Source organism: Vulpes vulpes, chromosome 1 (assembly GCF_048418805.1).
Source record: "Vulpes vulpes isolate BD-2025 chromosome 1, VulVul3, whole genome shotgun sequence".
NCBI lineage: Eukaryota > Metazoa > Chordata > Mammalia > Carnivora > Canidae > Vulpes > Vulpes vulpes.
In genome coordinates this window covers 108,050,466-108,072,420 of record NC_132780.1, presented here as the reverse complement: position 1 = coordinate 108,072,420, position 21,955 = coordinate 108,050,466, and the positions used below count along the sequence as shown (strand labels likewise).

Sequence of the window (21,955 nt, the reverse complement as noted above, 5' to 3'; positions counted from 1 at the left end):
TCTATTTAGTCTTATAAAAGCTTGGTATCTCAAGTTCAAGTAACTGAAGAGACTGGGGTCTGCTCTAAGTTATCATCATCTAGCTTTGGGAAACTTCCCAAAACTACATACAAATGATTTCTTAAACCCTGTAAAGGTGACGTTATGTGGTACCCCAAATCTCTTCCCCATTGCCTACAGGCTCTACTACTAAATTAAGCTTAATTATAGGCTAAGAGGAAGAGGGGTATAAAATTTGGGCTTTTTTTTTTTTTTTTTTGCCAGCTAATTTTGAAGCACAGAGAAAATGGAAAAGCACTGATCTATAAGTTTATGATTTTTTAAATGTGCTGTATGTTGGCTTTCTGAAAAATAAGAAAAAATAAAAATGCCAAGCCAATTTGTAACATTAGTTCCCTTTTTTCTCTCCACAGTGAATCATAGTTTATGAATTTGTCACATTTCATTCATAAACTACCCTTTCTTTGTATTTATACTAAATAGTGCAAATTCTATGTCTCTGATCTCTTCTGCTTCTCCTTGCTATTATCTTTAATGTCTCCTGGTGAACCAAAACAGCAATTTCTCTTGGTTTTCTTTTAAAGACTCATAACAGGGATCCCTGGGTGGCGCAGCGGTTTGGCGCCTGCCTTTGGCCCGGGGCGCGATCCTGGAGACCCGGGATCGAATCCCACGTCGGGCTCCCGGTGCATGGAGCCTGCTTCTCCCTCTGCCTATGTCTCTGCTTCTCTCTCTCTCACTGTGTGCCTATCATAAATAAATAAAATTAAAAAAAAAAATTAAAGACTCATAACATATACTCTTTAGTCACCACAAAAATGTTTGAATGTTTGCATACTATTAGGGAGTAAGAGTAATATTACCTCTACTCTTCTGAGTTCTAAGTTGAGACCCCTATAAACAGATTAATAAGAGAAAAACAGATTAATAAGAGAAAAACAAACAGAAGTTTACTAACATGTATACCTCTGGCATATGTAGGAAATACCCAGGGAAAAATGAATAAATCCTCCAGGTGGATTAGAATTTAGGATAAATCCCATTTTAAGAGGTGCCTCGGTGGTTCATTCAGTTAAGGGGCTGCTTTCAGCTCAGATCATGATCTTAGGGTCCTGGGATCAAGCGCTGTGTCATTGGGCTCCCTGCTCAGTGAGGAGTCTGCTTCTCCTTCTGCCCCCACCCCCTTGCTAGTGCACTCTCTCACTCTGTCACTCAAATAATCTTTTCTTAAAAATCCCATTTTAGGAATGCCTGGGTGGCTCAGCAGTTGAGTGCCTGCCTTCTGCCCAGGGCATGATCCTGCAGTCCCAGGATCGAGTCCCACTTCGGGCTCCCTGCATGGAGCCTGCTTCTCCCTCTGCCTCTCTCTTTCTGTGTCTCTCATGAATTAATAAATAAAATCTTAAAATAAATAAATAAATAAAAAATCCCATCTTAAAAGGAAAAGGTGAGGGGAGATGTTGGTCACATAGGAGATAATAAATGATTTTTAGGAAAGATGACTGGGCCCTTAGCAGAAGAGACAAGTATGATAGTTTGTGACAAAGTATGTCTAGATGTGTCAACTTCTACTCCTCTCCTGTGATGAGTCAGTATTTCCTAGTTGATTGAACCTCTGAGGAGGGGATTTATGAAAACTGAGTTCTTCTGGAAGATCTGTCTTAAGCAGATAAGAAGAGTTCAGAGGAAGCTTCCCCACATTTGTTGCTTTTCAAGAGCCTGCAGCTCAAAATAATATTTAAAAAATGGCATATTTGGAGTGGTATTTTGCCCCTTTCAATACCAATCGTGTACATCCCTCTAGCTCACACTTTTAAAACACAACTTTTTAACACACTAAATTTCCACATCCATACTCTTCCATTGTAGAAAATGCTCTGCAGAAATCTAACATTCTTACCCTGCTAAAAGAAATGTCAAGTAATTTTCAGTTTATTTTTATTTGAGGAGTAGTAAGAGGAAATAATTATTTTCAAACATCCAATCTGGCACACTAGACAAGAGGAATTGGAAAGGACATCCCTTGTTTGTCTCTTTATCAGTTTTCTGCCTTGGCCTTTAAATTATGATTCAAGAGGCTGTCCTGCCAAGAGAAATGAAGAGTTTACTTTGTGGAGTAATCAGGCATTGGGAGAATCTGAGCAGAATGGCAAGGTCCTGAGTGCTTCCGGGGTCATAGGAAGTGGCAAATATGCCTGAGGACAACACTAAACTAGGAAAAATCCCAGCAGGATGAGGACACAGTAGGTGAGAAGTGAATTATTACTCATATATGATGTGAGAATTAACGTCTTATTTTTCAATATTACTTCTTCAGATCAGAGGACAACCTCACCATTTGTTGCAGTGATAGAGGATCTGCCTCCTCTGTTCCTCTGGCTTTCTCTGCAAAGTGTAATGAAGCATGAAATGATAGTACATCTCCTGATCTTTAATACTAATTCCTGATTCATTAATAGCTCTTTTTTCACTGCCTTTTGCTTGAAACTGGGTTAGAGCAGCCCTAGGGGAAAGTGTAACTGGAGAAGGGCACAGAGTTTACAGGTTGCATGAGGCGCCTTCTCTGTGGGTTTGACAGCCTCTTCCTACCATGGCTCCTCCACTAACACCTTGGCAGGTGGTTAGGGGCCCCTCATCTTGAGTTCTGCCTCAGAGCAGGCTATCTATTCGGCTCTTCCTTCTGCTTCCCACATAGCAGCAGAGACAATGGCCTAACAGATGCTGATATTCAGCCTGGATCAGCCTATGTTGATTTTATGCTTATTAGTCTGAGCTAGTCACAGCCAGCTGCTTGCTGTTTGCCTTGACTGAGCAGTAGAAATACACACAAGCACAAGGGCCCCTTGTGTACATATATATTCCCAGGTGCTGGCTGCCATCACAATTCCTCCTATAGTGTGAAACATATTTCTTGATTACTTATGTTATGTTTTCTTGGTTTTTGGGTTTTGTTTTTACTGTTGTAAGAGCCCAGGTCATAATAAAAATATAGTAACCAAAAAAAGTCCCAGTATTTGACTCAGTGGTAACTGGAGAAAGCAGCTAAACGTTAATTTTGTTTGCTGTGTCCTCTTATTAGTGTCCTCTAATAGCAATGAGAAACCAGTACAGATTTGTAAAGACCCATAAGCAAGCTGCCTTTAAGGCCTAGCAAATGAAATGTTTCCTGGGCAGCCAGGTGCCATGCTGGCTAGTGCTTCAATATTCACAATTTACTCCTTTATTGGTCCCAGGAGTGAAATGGAGTGAAATGTTTTGAACTGGCCAGTAAGTACTAGGGATTGCTGTGACCTGCTCCACTTCAAAACTAGAGGCTGCCTGAATGCTTCAGGCATTGTCCTACCTCATGGTGCAGGAAAACGGGAAGTCCTTTGCAGAGTTGCAATTTAGTTTTCTGGGCTAGCGGATATTCTTGCTTTGATCTATAAAATACTTAAACTAATTTTTTTTAAAGTTTTTAATTGGCCTACCTGGAAATGTATTTCCTCTTCTCCCTACTGCTGTCTGCCCTCAGCAGTTCTTTCCCATGTACTCCTACCCCTAAGCTGCTTACTCATCCTTTCTTTTACTCCTTTATATTGAACAAACAATAGTGTTTTCTAAGGTAAGTATGTGTAGTTATTCTCCTCACACTCCTATTCCCATGAAATCATATTAAAAAGGAAATTGGAGTAGCTGGGATATGACCTGTTCATTAGATCTGCTCCTAGATTGCTCTTAGATATACCCTTGGCAGATGGAATATTTGCTTTCAGCTCTAGTTTAGGAAATATGTGAGATAAATATTATGGAAGTATTAAAAATAACCTTGTTCTACATTTTAATGAATGATTTGATAAAGATATATTTTTATGCTTATCAAATTTGGTGTGTCTTATGAATATAAAGAATAGCAAATATATTTCATATCAGAATCAAGATTTGAGAATAGGTCAACGGACTAGAATAGGCTCAAAATAATAATTAGTAATCTGATAAATATAAATGTGAAGTTTCTCACCTGGATTCAGAAAAAATCAATTGCTTACTTAATCAGTCTTGGAGTGATCTGGATTAAGAGAATTTTATATTAAAAACAGGAAATCTGAAGTAAGAGTGTACCACTTTCTATTCATTTGCTAAGGCAGACATTTCTAATAGCACTCTTTCCCTTGGAGCCAGATTAAAATTTTAGATCTTCCCCATCAGGATGACTAGCAGTCAATTAGATCTGGCACTGGAGTAAAAATATTGACCTATGGGTCTTGGATTCTAGGCCAAGTCCTGGTTTCATTGATATTAGGAAAATAAGTCTTGGAACCCTAGTAAAATTGTTCCCCTAGCCAGTCTACAATTATAATTTCCTCATTTGTAAACAAGGGATTTGGACTATTTGATTTTTAAATTGTTTTCTAACTCTGATATTCTATTTTTCTATCATTTTCTAAGTAAATCAAGAAACAAAAAAATATGATGTTCTAGATTTAAAATAACGGAATCTGAAACTGAATTGGATAGAAGGAAATAAGACTTCTAATGTGAAATGATGATAAATGTGTATGCACTGGATTTTCATATAATTTCCTAAATGTTATGTTGGAATAATGACATTAGTGAATTGGAATTTTAAGAGGAAGGAAGCTAGATGGCAAAGACTTGGAAAAAAAATGATGTGTGAAGAAACTGAGTGTGTTTCAGCCTCAAAAGAACAAAAGGAAGGTATGAAGGAAGGAAGGGAGGAAAGAAGGGAAGAAGGAAGGAACATGGGCTCTGCTTTCTAATTATGAATAACTATTAAGTAAAACAACCACTAAATTTCTTCCTTTGGAAAGAAGGGACCAAGAAGGGAAAGAAAGATGGGACCAAGTTTTAGGCAGACAGGTTTGATTCAATATATGGAATACTTTTCTATATTAAAGATTATCCAGCAAAGATAGGGCAATCACAAGATACTAATAATGGCTGAAGATTTTAGAGACTCCACTGAGTCAGGCACTATTTTAAATGCTAGATTCATTTAATGGCCTTATTGGACCAATGAGGTAGGTACTATCATGATCTCCATTTTTAAAGTGAGGAAACAGTGGGCCACAAAAATTGAATAATTTGTCCAATATTGCAAACTTAGATTTAGTGTGTTGTCTAAGATGGAAAAGGCAAGACTCACCACAAAGCCTTAGTCCAGAGTCTAGGTTTTTAACCATTATTTATACTATCTACACTAGAAGCAAATATTAGCTTGATCCTCCTTGTCCAGAGATGTTGAAGAAACAAACAGGAAGTTGAAATGTAAAATGTTTATGCTGCCTTCCCACTCTATGATTGACACTGAATTGGGATTGCCCATACTTTACCCTTTAAGATCATGCAAGTACAAGGATTTGAAATAGTATTTAAAATTATAATTTTTTCTTTACAATATTATTGACTGTATTCTACTATTTTTTCATAATTTTACATAGTATGATTTTTTTACTTTACTTTTCTTGATGTACTTTAATCTTATTGGTACAGTTGCTGAAAATAGTTCAAAAGATATAAATAGTAGCAATGTTAATATTATATAAATAAAATTATCTAATTTTTATACATAGTTTCTCCTGGTTTGATGAATTTGGTAATCTGAACTAGCAAATTCAAGAATAGGAAGGTATGAAATACAGCTAAAAGAAAAAGTAAAAGGTACTTTGGAATAAAAAAAGTCACTGTCTTCTGGAAGAAGTCTAACATATAATATCCTTCTCTATTTAAAAAAAAATCCATCTTTAATGCTTTGTGGCACTTATACTGGTCAAAATAAATATTGCTAAAGTTTATGCTTATTTTTCCATTGCTTACATTCAGTACCCAAATCAGCTATGGAGAACCCATAAAGCTCATGGACAATCAAATGAATACATGGCCTTTCGTTAGTTCCTCTGAACCTCCTAGGATGTTCGTGATCAAGCAGCTCATGTCTTGGAAAAGCTGTCCAGGAGCTCTGTCTAAGAAAACAAAATTCTATTTATTGATTCCCCCTTCAACATCTTTCAAAATTATAGGTACTTTATTCTCTTTTGTTATTTTTTTCTTTCCTATATTATTAAATGAATAGTTCCATGATATTAGATAAGGTCAATATAGTTAGAATTCAATATTAATCTGGAGAATGATAGAGACTTAGATTCTGTAATCAGATAGAGTCTGTCACTCCTCGTGCTATAATTCTTCTTCCCAACACTTTTATCCCTCTTGGATCATCAATAAGCCTCTGTGACCTCTGTGGATGAAGCTAGGGCCCAGAGCAACATTCATCAAGCTGCTTCATCTGTTGCTACTCAGGGACACAAGAGTAGGTTTTTAGCATCTTTCTGATAGAAGTTGGGCCCATGTTATGCTACTTTATGCATTTATTTATTTATTTTAATATTGCCTTTGTTTTGTGTTGTCTTTTTTATTCTCTGATTTTCTTTTCTCTTTTTTAAAGATTTTATTTATTTGAGAGAAAGAGAGCACAAGCAGGGGGACAACCAGAGAAAGAGGCAGGCTTCCTGCTAAGTGAGGATCCACACAATCCTAGGACCCCCAAGATCATGACCTGAGCTGAAGGCAGACACTGAACCAACTAAGTTACCAGGTGCCCCTTTTCTGTGATTTTTTTTAACTTCCATAGGCTTGCTCGCTCTTGATTTTTATTTCTATCTATCTTATGTATTTCCTTATTTTACACATCCATACAAATGTCTTTACTCACAAATTAAGATATATTAGTTATTATTTTTATTATGTATAACTTACCAGCATTTCCTTTCTTCACAATTGATCAATAAAAGGTGAAGGATATGTGGTTTTTCCTCAGTCAAAATAACATTCAGTTGGGTTGATACATGAGTTTTGAAGATAACATTGGCCTAAAAGATTGCTGAAAGACATGAACAGTAGAAACAATATAAAAGAATGCTGTCTGAGAAGAAGCAGTATCAGCATTTCCATTGTTTATAAAGAGAGAGATAAGTCTATCATTAGGGGGAAAAATAAGATGATTGAGTTTTCTCTGGAAGATTTATATTTTATATATTAAAGTTAATTAAATACTAAGATTATTGAAGTCGAGAATAATGGTCTTTTTTTTTTTTTTTTTAATAATGGTCTTTATAGTTGAGTATCCTCACCTCCATACCTTGCGTAGCTGTTGGCATCTAATAAGTATCCATTAAATCAATAAAATGGATGAATGATAATTAAATGAGCTTATAATAAAGTATAAAAAGTCATCACATGGCTATTATGCTCAGTTGTATGCCACATAAATTGTCCTGTCTCAATTATTATTGTATCTTAAATTATTGTATCTAGAACCCATAAAGAGAAACACATATGATTTTAATTGGCTATCCTGATATCGTATTGTAAATATATTTTACTATATTTTAAAATAAAAATGTTTCTATTTACCATATTTGTTAGACAAATATACTTAAACATTAAACAAACAAACAAACAAACAAACAAAAAAACAGAAATTGGGATGCCTGAGTGGCTCAGTTGGTTGTGCATCCCATTCTTGGTTTCTGCTCCAGTCATGGTCTCATGGTTGTGCGATTGAGCCCCACATGGGGCTCTGCACTCCGCATGGATTCTGCTTGAGATTCTTTCCCACTCCCTCTCCCTTCCCTTCTGCTTCTCCACTCCCCTCACCCCCACTTGCATTCTCTCTTCTCCCTCTTCTCTCTTAAATAAATAAAATCTTTAAAAAAAAAATCATTCTAAAATGCCCTTTGAGGATATAGTCTGATCTACTGCTCATCATTTTTTTGGGGGGTTGGAGGTTCTGTCCTTCATTCTTATTCTTAAATGTCTCATAAGTATCATGGAATACACTAGATTAGGTGGTCTTTACTTTGATTTGGGCATTAAATATTTGGTAATTTTGTAGTGCAAATTTTCCTTGTGGAATGGATAAAAGCAATGTTTATGAAAGGGTTAAGAACTCAGTTACAGAATCATGGGATTTCAGATCTGCACTAGTTCTTAGTGTTCATCATGTCCAAGCTCTTCAGTTGTTGCGTGAGACAGTGAGGATCCTGAGGGTTCAGTACAATGCTGGAGAGCTACAGGATGAAACGATGGTAGAATTTTATTTTCCCAGAGCTGGTATTGCTATTGCTATTTGTAATTAGCTTTGTTCTTCTCACAGAAATTCACTGATTACTACAAGTTCATTTCAAAAGACAGTCCTGGTTTCTGTTTTTTTGTTTTGTTTTTCAGTTCATGTGATTGTTTGCTTTTATATAAGCCAGGAAGACCTTGCATTGCTCCAAAGTAGTCAGTAAGTTTGAGTTTAGTAACTCCAGATTTGGGTTGTACATGGAAGCATGTCAAGACTGTGGCCTAGCAAATCTACGCAGGCTTTGCATCTCTACTATTCCTTCAAGGTAACTTTTACTACATTCTATTTTCTGCTAACATCAAGGTTGCCCCTAATCCGTGTTTGTATGAAAGCGCTAATTACTCTCTACATATCAAGTCTGTTTTGTACTGAATTTTCAGCAGCTAATTGAGAGACATTAGAATAAAAACTAATCTGTGGCCCTGGACTGGCAGACATCTTAATTGTCCATTAACTATTTTCTTTCACCCTTTTGACTCAATCAGGCAACCAAAAACACTCCCTGATAACCTGCTCCAAGTTCATTCCTAAGGTTTCAGAGCCCCAGGCAAAAGTGAAAATGATTAGTTGCTCGCAAAGAAAAGAGAACCCATGGGGACTATTTGATGTGTTGTTAATTTATTTCCCTAGTGTGTGAAAGAACAAATGCTTAAGTATATTAAATCTCTTTACTCCCCAGTATTTTCTTAAATTTTCTCAGGTTGTAATGCTCAGTTACTTCAAAATCATTCTGTTTCTTCATATGCCTTTACATATTTGTATCTTTGGGGTTTTGGGTTTGTTTGCTTTCTTTTTTAAACCAATTTTAATCTCCTTTCCTGAGCAAGTCTCTTCCTTCAATTTTATTATTATTTCAATTATTTATTTCTTTTCTATATTCAGTTCTTTGATGAGCCAGGATGGACATGCTTTTTCTTTTCTTAGGTATTTATTTTAATTTTAGAATTAGTACCCAACATCCCTGATTCTCTATCCTTCAGGATCCAAGATCTAGAATTCCAACATCAGGATCTAATTTGGAATCTGTTGTGGGAGACCACAGGACTTGCCAAACTTTCATATGGTTGAAAATAAGTAATATTCTTGTCTGAAAAACAATGACATATTTATTTTAAGTTTTCAGGAGTACTCTCCGATTTACATTCCTTAAGAAAATTGAGAGAGAATACAAAGATGAAACTGAAATATTTCTTTGGCATTTGCATTTGAGGATAGAGAATTGAGTCATAGCAATTAGAAAGTACCAATTCTCCCTCCTACCTTCTCTCTCTCTCTCTCTCTCTCTCTTTGTTTTATACTTTCTCTGTTAGCTTCAAAAGATGTCCCAGATTGGTTTTCCTTTTTGCACTCATTTCACATCATCTCCTTTTGGAGCTCCCTCAGATTTGCTCTAGCTCCCTAAATCTCGTCTCCACCCAGCTTTAGGTATCTGGAGTGGGATCACCTTCACAGTGGTTAGAGAAGAGGTAAAATATAAAATGTGTATTGTTCTCAAAAACATATTCTGGACCACTGGAAATTTTACCAGGGACTAAGTAGTACAAATTCAACCAGAAAAAAAATGGAGCTGCTAGGGAAGAAAAAAAAAGTATAGTCAAAGACTATGGATGAATTGAGAACAAAAGAAACATCACGAATATTGTTGGAGAGATCATTAGCAAGTAAGTCAGAAATCAATTCAGTTTAAGCCCAGAATTCCACTAAATGTAAGTTTGTCAGATGTCACATTAAGTCTTGTGGCTCTTCAAGAACTTGCAAATAGTGTATTTATTACATAGCAGCTTCACATAAACATGTCAGAAAGCAAAAATGAAAACCCTACAGTACCAGTAAAGTTAGTATATTTTCACTAATTAGGACTTCACAGTAAATCTGGATGTTATTACAATGAACCCTACATCAGATGAAGACAATGAGGAAATAAAACAAACATGATTTTTTTTGGCAGTGGGGTCTGAGGTGTGCGTGGGTGTGCCAGGTGCACTGAAACAGGTTTTACCACCATTTCTCTAATTAGCCAAACCATCAAAACCACTGCGAGAAGGTTTCACACTGTTTATTGTTTCTTTTTCTTTAGTTGTTATTACTCCCTGCCTCCCTGCATCTGTCCAATATAATGTGAGGGAAATCCTGGAACCAAGGTTGAAAGCAAAACAAACACAATGCATTTGTGAACTAGGTGTTGATTTTGTCACTGTCTTGCTCTGTGGACTTTAATGAGTTAGTTACTGCATCTCTGTTTTCCTCTCTATTCATAAAGGTTTGGTAAAGCACTCAAACCAAACTTCAATAGTAGCTGCTGTATGCATACATAATACATACGAGCTGACTACAAAAGCATTTTATATTTGCTTAATTTTTTTCAGGATATTTCATTACTATAGTTATATTCCTTTATATTTTGCTTACATTCTCCAAGCATTAGGATATTACTTGCCTTTGCCTGATCCCATCCAATTTGAGAAGCTATACAATTTATAGCTTTACCATTGCTTTCCTTCTCAATCCTTTTAGCCTAGCCATTTTTGCTGCATTATCTCAGTGCCTTTATTAATTTAAATACATATTCCTATTAGGATACATTTCATTATCAGGAATCTCCATGTACCATAGATCTGCATAAAAGAGCTCATTACTGGAATCTGTAATGCTAAAGATGCTAACGAAGCATGCCTATTTGGTATGTTTTGAACAGTACCAGAAAAATCCAGAAGCCTTTCAAAATATCACTCTGTGCCCTCATTACCATGGCCAAAAAAGTTTAAAGCCACTAGAAATCTCATTTAAATTTTCACAAATAAATTTAAGCAATGTAGAAAACAAGAAGTAGATGAAAAATGAATCAAACATTAAAAATAGATACTGTTTAAAATACAGGGTACATTTTCAAAGTTGTGAAACATCAAGATACCAGTAGGTAAGTGGATCTATAACAAGAGCAGATAATTAATTAAAAAAAAAATCCAGGAAGAAAATAAACATCTGGTAACATGAATAAGTTCTCTAGTAATTAAAGACTTGCAAATTAAAACAATGAAAAGGTACATTTAAAACCTATTAAATTAAAGAACATAATACCCAATGCTAATGAGGTAGGGGTAAAACTGGTACATTTATACATTAACTGGTAGCACTGTAAATTGGTAAAAAGCTTTTGAAAAGCAATATCACTATTCTAGAGAACTTGAAAATTGTTTCTACATGTTAATTTTTTTTAAGATTTTATTTATTTATCCATGAGAGACACACACACACAGAGAGAGAGAGAGAGAGAAAGGCAGAGGGAGAAGCAGACTCCATGCAGGGAGCCTGACGTAGGACTCGATCCCGGGTCTCCAGGACCACGCCCTGGGCTGAAGGTGGCACTAAACCCCTGAGCCACCGTGGCTGCCCTACACATTGATTTCTTAAACTTGTTTTTTAATTAATTAAAAATACCTACAAAAGCAAAACAGAACTTCTCATATCTAAAATGTTATGTTCTGCATTTTAAAAAATTACCAAAACAGTAGAAAGCGATTTAATGATACATAGTTTTACAATTTAATTTAATAATAAATTTAAAAAAAGGAGATTCCAAAATTATATGAACCTTAGTTTTATATACGGTCATAGACTAGAGAGTAGCAAAAATTACAAAAGCACTATTGGCCTATTGTGTTGGAATTATTTAGTTGGTTTTATTTTCAAATTTCTCTTCTATTATATTGTTTTAATAATAGTTTGTATAAAGAGGCAAAATTTTTTATATGAAATCCTAGTAAAATTGCAACTCTCTTAGGAGATATAATAAGCTTAGCAGGGATTTGTTGACAACAAACTAGAATCAGGCTAGCTTGCTTTTAGGATGCAGAATAGAGAATTGTTTAGGAAAAAAATAAGTACTAGAAAGAGAAAAAAGCTATTGAAAGGAAACTGTTAGTGAATCACGTTCATACCTGTTCTACTTTGAAATTTAACCTAGGACTGAGTAAAGCCAAAGAACTAATGATCTTCATTGTAGGTTTAAAACTAATGAAAGTCATCTTATTGGTAATTGTTGAGTTAGCTATAGTTCACTTATTAAGCATTGACGTTTTCTTATTTGTTTTTATCTATATTTGTATGTACCTTTTTTCTACAAGTTACTCTTTTAGGTTATCTCAATATCAAATAATCAGTATAGGAATTATAAATATGTAAGTGCTATATATAAACATTTTAAACATGCTGCCTTGTATTCTAAATATTTCTTTATGATTTTATATGCATTTCTTTTGTTTCTTCACTTACTGAATATCCTATGATAAATCTATTTTAGTTGCCATTTGAATTTCTAGTCTTCCTTTCCAATGTGAATTAGATTTTCTTTCCATTTATCCCTCCATATCATTTTAAATCATGTAAAAGTTAACCAAGGTGACAGTTTGGATAAGATCCAGATATTTCAGAAAGTGCATGTTTATATTTTTTGTCAATATCCTTAATACAAGAAAATGTTTTTTGGTGTTCTTAAATGTCTAACTTAAGATTGGCCTGTATAAAAATATAAAAAAATAATCTCAGGTGAGGTATTGTACAAAATAAACATATGAGAATCCGCTCATGGAGAGTAAAAGTCCTTCTTCCATAGTTAAGACCTTTGCAATCATCAGGGCAATTTTTACCAACATACTTGTGAAATGGTCTTCAGGCATTTGCGGCTCTTCTCAGACAAAATATTTTTAGGTATTAAGCTTATTTTCTATGCATGTGTTTGAAAACATTCTCCATAACAGCAAATATCTGTTTTAGAATCATAAATAAAAGCACAAGTTGCCTTATTTTCAAGCATATCTTTTTACAATAAATAAAATTCATAAAACCCCAATGGAGCCAGAACAAGTTATTCCCCTGGGGCCAGGGGAGATAAAGACAATTAGGGATATTTTAAAATGGCATCCTGGGCTAGTCTAAATAGTGTTTAAACATTTAAATGTATTATTTTCATACTATTTAAGTGGCTAAGCATGGGTATTAGAAAGAAGGAAAGAAGTATGCTCTAGGATTCCATAATTTGTGCAACACTTCATCTAATTCTTCTAAACTTTCAAATATGGAAAATAAACATACCATTTATGCAAAAGAAACTAAAACAAGGGCACAATTTTATCTCATTTTACAGGGGAAAAATGGAGCTCTCCACAATGACCAGTATACAAAATCTTTCAGAAAAACAGACCTATATCTTCCTTTCCAAAAGATGTGCACAATAACTCTTTGTTAAAATCAATCTCTCTCTCTCTCTCTGTTTCTCTTTTCACTCCACACACATCCACAACCACCTCCCCATAAATATTACTTTTTAAATCTGCTTGCTAATATTAAGAAATCAGATTCCATGTATTCTCTATCTTTGTCCTTATGTTCATCTCAAATTTCTACATCTGGTAGATGTAAAGTTCAATTTCTGGTATCTTTAATGTCAAAGAGAATTTGCACTGGACATCTGCTAAAAACAGCAGGTCAGATTGTATTGAGCTATTGCAGTAGGAGAGAGACTTCAGTATAGAACTGAGCTCAACTTCTGATATAGCAAAGACAGATGGGGATTTATAGTCAATGTACAGAGTAAGGGAGGCGGTAGACAAAAAATCAACACAGGAACTTGATTAGTTATCAAGTGGGAAAGATGAAGAACTTGATTAGATACTAGGTGTGGGGTTTCTATACCAAATGGGGTCAACAGGCCAAAGACAGGTCCTAATGAAGTTCATTCAAGAGAGGAATCCTTATCATCAGTGAGTCATCATTATATTCTTTGTGTTTTGGGTCTCAATCTTAATATTAGATACTCATTGATGGTATGCATGTGTTTGAACTCATTGATGGTAGATCCAGAAAGGTCCTAACATATCAACTCCTTCTCTACAGATGAGAGAACGGAGGCCCAAGGAGGCTAGAAGCAGTCTGCACAAAGTCACATGCTGGTAGGTGGGAGAGACTCACCTGGACATAGGTCTCCAGAGCCTAAGCCAAGGAATCTGTTTTCTTAAACTTTCTTACCTGTTACAGTAGACATCCCCTCATTTTCCTATTTTAACAACCAGCAGATCTTTCCTTTAGACAAAATGCTTCCTTGGTAAAGTTATACAGATGCCATCTAAAGTCAATAAACCGAAATTGTCTATGTTCATTTCTTAACTATCCCACAATTAAATTGCCACTACATAATTCTAAGCACAAATAAGTGTTAAACAAATTAAAGGAATAAGTGAATGAATGACCTTCTCTCAAACTATTCCAAGATATAAAAAAATGTATAGTATTCTTTAATGGGTTCTCTTCCAGTTCATACATTTCCCTTCATAATCCTGGAAGAAGTTCACTTTTAACCCTATTAAAATTTCTATAGTGTGAACTTTAATGGCTTTTATAATTTTAAACGAAACTCTTTCCCAGAGATTCCCTTTACCAAAGATATTGTTTTAACCAGGTGAAATATGTTGACCCCACATATTTCTGGATTTTTCATCTCTTAAATCATTATGTGTGTTTTTCTTACTTGAAGTTTTCCATTTTTCAGAACACTGCTGTCTCATTTCATTTCTTTGTCTTAACGGTTGTTCAGCTTTGATCTGCTTTTGATTTAGCTCTTTCATTTTTCTTTACACCACAGGACTGATAAGAAAAGAGAAAGCTTCATGCACATACAAATACAAATTTATTTAATTTTGGTCACTCACTCCTCACTCTGTGTTTAAGACCATGGCATTTGAACTCTAGCTCAGAGTTTGGCCTACTTCTATGCCTCAGGTAGTCATAACTAAAATGGAGATATTAATAGATTCTATCTCATAGAATTTGGTGGAGGATAAAGTCAGTTATTTCATGAGAGGAGCTCAAATTAAAAACGCAACACACAGTAAATTACTCAAGAAGTGATATGTTTGTATTAAACTCTCTATAAATTATATTTCCAAGGATAGGGAATATTCACAATTGTACTTGCATAATTATTTTACAAAATTAGTGCTAGTAAAACTTTTCCACTAAAGACTGTTTGAAACAATATTATTTCCATTTCAAATTCATACTGCTTTCCTCCTTTTTTCCAACTCAGAAAACCATCTACTATCTCCTGGGGACTTTTTATCAGAGTCCTCACAGTGACTGTTCTAATACTTTCAGAGACTTCATATACTAGCCAAACACACCATCATCTTCTTCACTTCAAAGAGTGACCTTGTTTCCCACCTCACTATGATTAAGTTCACCTTTATCTGAATTGTTTTCTACATCAAAATGTTCTTGACCAATTTACTTATATCATAAGAAAACGTTCCTCTGCTCCTACAAGTCTAACTAATTAGTGAACCAACCCTCTTTAATCTCTCTCCCTCTTTCATATTTTCCAGGCCTTCGGACATCCATTATATTTGTTTGCGACTTTAAGCTTTCTCATCATGACTGGATTTTTCTTTTTCTTTTTTCTTTTTTCTTTTTCCTTTTTTTTTTTTTTTTTTTTTTTAAGGTTCTGGGCTCTCCTTGTCCTGATCTTGCCTTTTCTTCCATAATCCCCTTCTTTTTCCCTTCTATTTCCTAGGGCTATCTTTTCCTATTCTCCTACTTGGCTGAAACTATTCTCTCAGGACTAATGACTGCCAGTTAACAAATTCTCTCAATTTCTACATTTCTTAATGTTAATAGCATAGCATTTTCATCTTTTTTTTCTTCCTTCATTCTGTCATTTTTTCCCCCTCAAACACCATTCACTGAAAACCTGCCAGGTAACAGTTTCTATAATCAGGAGAGTACAAATACCTATAGCAAAAGATCCTTGGCACTCAGGAATTCCCTATCTGGTGGGTGAGATATATGGTTAATATCACTGTACTATAAAGGGAAAGTGATCATTCCATTGGAAGAGATACAGTACGATTATTTTATTTCCTTGATGCCATAAACCTTATGCCTTTCTTTGCAGGATTTGTATTTTGGAGCTGTAGTAGATGACTGCACTTTTCTTCTGGTAGCAGTTGCAATTTGATGAAGGCATGTTGTCTTAGAGTGTGTTGATGAGCTCCACACAATGACTGTTTGTTGTATGGTGTTCTGAGGTGAAGAATGTCTTTGGGAATCCACATACCTGGGAATTCACATTCAAGCTAGAAGGATGCTTTAGAATTTATTTGTCCTCGTGTGTGTTAATATATGGCTACATAGGAAACATATATTTACATTTTAACCCAAGGTAGAGGCATGTTTATTGGAAAGAGCACTGGCTAGAGATTAAGGAGATTGCATTTCTAATCCTGGCCCTGGAGATCATTAGCTACACTAGAGGAAATCCCTTAATTAGTCTGGGTTTCAATATACTCATCAAAATAAATTGGCTCAGTCCTTGAACATTTTCTCTTCTTTGTTTACATTTGTGTCCTAGATGATTTCATCCAGTCATATGGCTTTAAATACCATAATTGCACTGACAACTTTCAAATGTATAATTCCAACACAGTACTTTTTTTCTTCTCAAATCCAGTTCTGTGTATTTAATCTACTCCTAATTGTTGCCTCCAACTGAGCATCTATGAAAATGTCAAGCTTTTATTATCCAGAGTAAACTCCTGATTACCCTGAAGTCTTCTCCATCTTGGCAATGGCTAGTCCAGACTGTCTGAAGCAATGTATATATACTCTAAACCTGACTCATTCTTTATCTTAACCCCGAAAACCATTTATCTATCTCCTGTGGACTTCCTATCACAGCAAATGACAATTCCATCTTTTCAGTTGTATAGACCAAAAACCTTGTAATTATCCTTGACACTTCTCTTATAGCTCATATCTAATCTGAGAGCACATACTCTTGTATCTAACTTAAAATAAATACAGGGGGGCATCTGGGTGGCTTAGTCTGTTAAGCATCTGACTCTTGATTTCAGGTCAGGCCATGATCTCGGGGTTGTGAGAATGAGCCCCATGTCAGGCTCTTTGTTGGGTGTGGAGCCTGCTTAAGATTTATTCTCTCCCTCTCCCTCTGCCCCTCCCCACCCCTCCCTTTCTCTCTCTCTAAAAAAATACATACATACAGAATCTGACCCCTTGTTTCTGCTTGCTAAAACTAAAGAGAAAGCTGTTATCACCTTCCATCAGAGCTCTTACAATACACTTCTATCTGGTATCTCTGATTAAACTTTTGCACTCCTTATCAGTCACTATTTACACAAAACAGCTTCAGTGATACTTTGAAAATTTCAGTATGATCCTGTCATTGTGTCACACTCAGAATTTGGTTGTATTCAGAATAAAATTCTAAATTCTCATCACAGTCTACAAGTCTACATACTCTGAACCTTGACTACTTCTTCAACTCCTCATACATACCAAATATATTCCCTGCCCACTGAGGGCATTTACCTCCCCCCACCACCCCGGCAGCATCTTCTTCCTCAGCTTATTTCTTGGCCCTTTCCAATTTTCCTTTAATTTTCCCTTCTACCTTCAAATACCTAGAATACTTTCCTAATATTCTCTAGGACTATAGCTCCTATTCTACTTCCCCCTCTTTTATTGGCAGTACTTATCACTATATATACAAACATACTTATATAAGTACACTTGATTCACTTAGTGATACGAATATGTGCATGTACATATATATATAGATACACAGAGACTTTATTCTTAGACTATTTACATCCACACTGACATGTAAGCAATACGGGAATATGTCCCTGATTTTATTTCTTACCAGGGCAGGAATGCTAATTTCTTAGCATTAGTAAATATTTATTTTTAAACTCATTACCCAAAGATATTAGACAAACTTTCCCACAAAGAAGGTGGTCTTATATATGATGGTTGCATTTACAAGCTAGAAATATGGGAGGGACATTTTAAGAGGAAAGACTAGCAGAGAATAGTAGTACCTCTATTTGGTTCCATATTTAATTTTGAATAAAAATTAACAATGAAATATATATTGATATATAGGCCAAAAATCATTCATTATTACTGGATTTCTTTTAACTTCTATGGAAGCAATAGACACAGGAGGAGTGCCCTGAGTGTAAGTATAATATTACTTGAAGGATCTTAATTTTTATTTTACTTCAAATGATAACCAAGCTAGTCTTTTTCCAGGAAAACAATCATCCCTTTTAGTCATTAAAGTAAGAGTAGCCAGCAAAGTTTTAGAAGAGGTATTTTACATTGGTAAAATAATCATACTTAACCACTTCCACATGTCAAATATCTCCATTATCAAGACAAGTATCTGTAATGAACAATGTGATGTCTTACATTTGTAGAGCGCTCTATCGTTTTCAGAATATGTTCACATTATTCCAACAGTCTGTTACTGAGCATAATAGGTGTTACTACTCTCACTAGGGCGTTAAGGGGCAACACAGTGTGTGGGTATATGTATATGAGTTTTAGGGAAAAGTTGTGGATAAGCGACTTCGTTAATGAAAGATAAGAAAGATGTGAAGGGAATTCTGATATGCTGTTAGAAAGCAGATGAACCAAAGGCATTAGGCTGACCTCATCCTAAAGAATATTAAAAGGACACTTAACCAGAATTGCTTCTGAAGATATTTGCTTAGCAGATCTATCTAGTTGAGATGAGAAATGGGTAGGAAATTCATATTTTTTTCTATCATGGTTGATATTTTATAATATTTAAGAATTCTGAAGGAACATTTATCACATGAATAAATTAGAACATATACATTATATTGTGAGATGTCTAATCAGAAACTCCAAGGTAGTTGGACACTCATGTGAATGCTTTGAGGAAAATCTGCAGTATGCCATGGCCTACTCTGGTGCACAGGGAGGTTTGATGTCTAGGGATATTTAAATATTGATTATAAAATGGTTGAAAATATGAGGTAACTCCATTTTATTCAGTTATTGACAATAAATATTATAATAGCTGAATTTTGTTGAGCATTTACTATGTGCCAGACCCTATGCTAAGAATATTATAAACATTTTCTTATGTAACTCCAACCACCTACCTACTAGATTGACACTATTAGCTTCCATTAAAAGGACAAAATTGGAATTCAAAGATCAGTATAGATGGAAAATCCAGACATAGCTATGATATTATTGAGGATTTTGATGGCCTATGTGGTAGGTAGAATAATGCCACCTCCTCCCCAAGATAGCTATGTCCTAATCCCTAGATTATTTTCTCACAGGTCTGAAGGCTAGAAACCCAAGGTCAGTGTCAGCAGGCTTCATTTCTCCAGAGGCTTCTCCTCAGTTTACAGACAAGCCACATTCTCCCTCTGTCCTTATATAGACTTTCCTCTGGGTGTAAATCAGCAATAGGAATATGCAAACAAAACACAAAGGAAGGTTTAAAAATCTTAAAATAGAAAAAAGGTTCAGTTTAAAATCTAAGCCCAAATAACGCAAAAGTACCAAAAAATAGATCTTTCTGCTGCATTTCTACTCTTTATTCAGAGTCTAAAGCTGTTGGTAACTGGGGGAGTAGAGTTGAAAAAGAGAGAACTATCCTGAGTTCTAAACCCATTCTCAGGATAAGTTTCTAAATGGCTGAAGTTTACAGAGGGGAGAATATTTAATGTTAATTCAAGTTTTGAATATTGATTATTATCTTGAATTCTCATTCTACATTTTAAATGTGTTACTTAAACTGATAACAGGACAAGTGTTCTGTTGGTAAAGAACAGCTCCTTCACCCTCTAACCCCCCAATAAAGGGCTTTATTTGTGGTATTTGCCCTTTTCTATGATGTAAGTTCTCCCACTAAGACTAATTTCTAATCCCCCAACATGAGGTCAATGAAAACAGAGTTGGGGGATCCATGGGTGGCGTAGTGGTTTGGCGCCTGCCTTTGGCCCAGGGCGCAATCCTGGAGACCCTGGATCGAATCCCACGTCGGGCTTCCGGTGCATGGAGCCTGCTTCTCCCTCTGCCTGTGTCTCTGCCTCTCTCTCTCTCTCTATCTGTGACTATCATAAATAAATAAAAAATTAAAAAAAAAAAAAGAAAACAGAGTTGGAAAGATGTGCACGATTGCATCCTTCTAACCCCAAGGCTATAAATTGGTCCCAGCAAATCACCTGTGGGACTACTAAAATGAAGAACAGAAGTGGATTTACTGAAACATATATCAGGCTTCATGTCCTTAATGCCACAAGCCTGGAATCAGCTCTAGCAATGTGGTCACATAGTCATTGTTTTTTTGTAAATTTGGCAAAGTCTATCTTAATTGCAATATGTAAGGCTGTTTTCTTCCACTCTGACAACCCACCATCACACTTGCCTTCCAATCATGGATTTGATGTGGTCATGTATATTTTCAGGACCCAGCTGCAGGGAAATTGAGTTAGGGATACTTTCACTTGGGGTCTGTGGAATATATTTACGTTCTCAATCACTCCCATGAATAGTTTTCTGTATTGCTGGCTATTCAGGTGTAGCAATGGTTCCCAGCAATCCTCCTACTGCCCAGTGTACAAACTCATTTGGCACCATTACAAAAAAAGCAGAGCCACACATCACATTGTGATTTGAGTATTTCCATGCTATTACTGACACTGGAAGCATGTGAGTGGTGAAGGAAGAAAGTTTGTAATGTACAGATTCAGAAATTTGATAAAACTTTAACATTTGATAGCTCATACGTAAGAAAACCTGAGAAATTTTCCCAAATCCAAAATGATCTTAAAATTTGACAGAAGGTATGAAGCTGAAGAAACTTTGTAAATAATAATGTAGGTTTTTATTGCTAAATTATCATAAAAACTTATGTATTTTTTATGAAAAAAAATGTCATTACAAAGTTGTTGGGATGTGAAGGTAAACAAAGAACACATTGCTAAAAAATATACGAGAAAGGGTATTACATGAGTGTTTCAGGCCCTATCTGAATCAGGCAATTGATATGAATACAGTGGAGTTTTCATGAAATGAAGATTTAAAAGATTTCTTTACATTCCAGTTATTAACACATAGTGTAATGTTAATTTCAAGTGTACAATATAGTGATTGAAAACTTCTATATATCATCCAGTACTCATCACTACAACAAGTACACTTTTTAATTCCCATCGCCTACTTAAACCATCCTCCTACCCAGCTCCCTTCTGGTAACCATCAATTTGTTTTCCATAGTTAAATGTCTGCTTCTTGGTTTGCCTCTCTCTCTTTTTCCATTTGCTAGTTTGTTTTTTTTCTTAAATTCAACATATGAATGAAATCATATGGTATTTGTCTTTCTCTGACTGATTTATTTCACTTAGCATTATATTCTCTAGCTCCACCCATGTCATTACAAATGGTGAGACTTTATTCTTTTTTTAGAGCTGAGTGATACTTAGCTATAAAAAATATATATAATCCCATTATATATATATATATATATATATATATATATATATATATATATATATATATATATATACCCCGCATCTTTATTCATTCAACAATCAATGGATAATTGGGCTGTTTCATTAATTTGGCTACTGTGGACATTGCTGCTATAAATATAAGGATACATACACAGCTTTAAATTTGTGTTTTTGTATTCTTTGTGTAAATACCTAACAGTGTGATTGCTGGATCTTAGGGTAGTTCTACTTTTAATTTTTGAGGAACCTCCAAAATTGTTTTTCACAGTGGTTGCACTGGTTTGCACAACCGCCAATAGTGCAAGAGGATTCCTATTTCTCCACATTCTCACCAACGGCTGGTTTTTTCTTGTGTTGTTGATTTTAGCCATTTGGACAAGTGTGAGGGGTAACATCTCATTGTAGTTTTGATTTACATTTCAGTGATGATAAGGGATGAGCATATTTTCATGTATCTGTTGGTCATCTGTATGTC

The 21,955-nt window shown here is 35.2% G+C and overlaps 1 long non-coding RNA gene across 1 annotated transcript; it reads right to left on the bottom strand.

Moving 5' to 3' along the window:
• Nucleotides 1-655: 655 nt before the first annotated feature.
• LOC140596040 (uncharacterized) lies at nucleotides 656-6,825 on the bottom strand. The gene is made up of 3 exons (XR_011998080.1): nucleotides 6,757-6,825; nucleotides 864-894; nucleotides 656-747 (listed from the first exon to the last, which is right to left on the bottom strand). It is a non-coding gene; the product is annotated as an uncharacterized lncRNA (long non-coding RNA).
• Nucleotides 6,826-21,955: the final 15,130 nt, after the last annotated feature.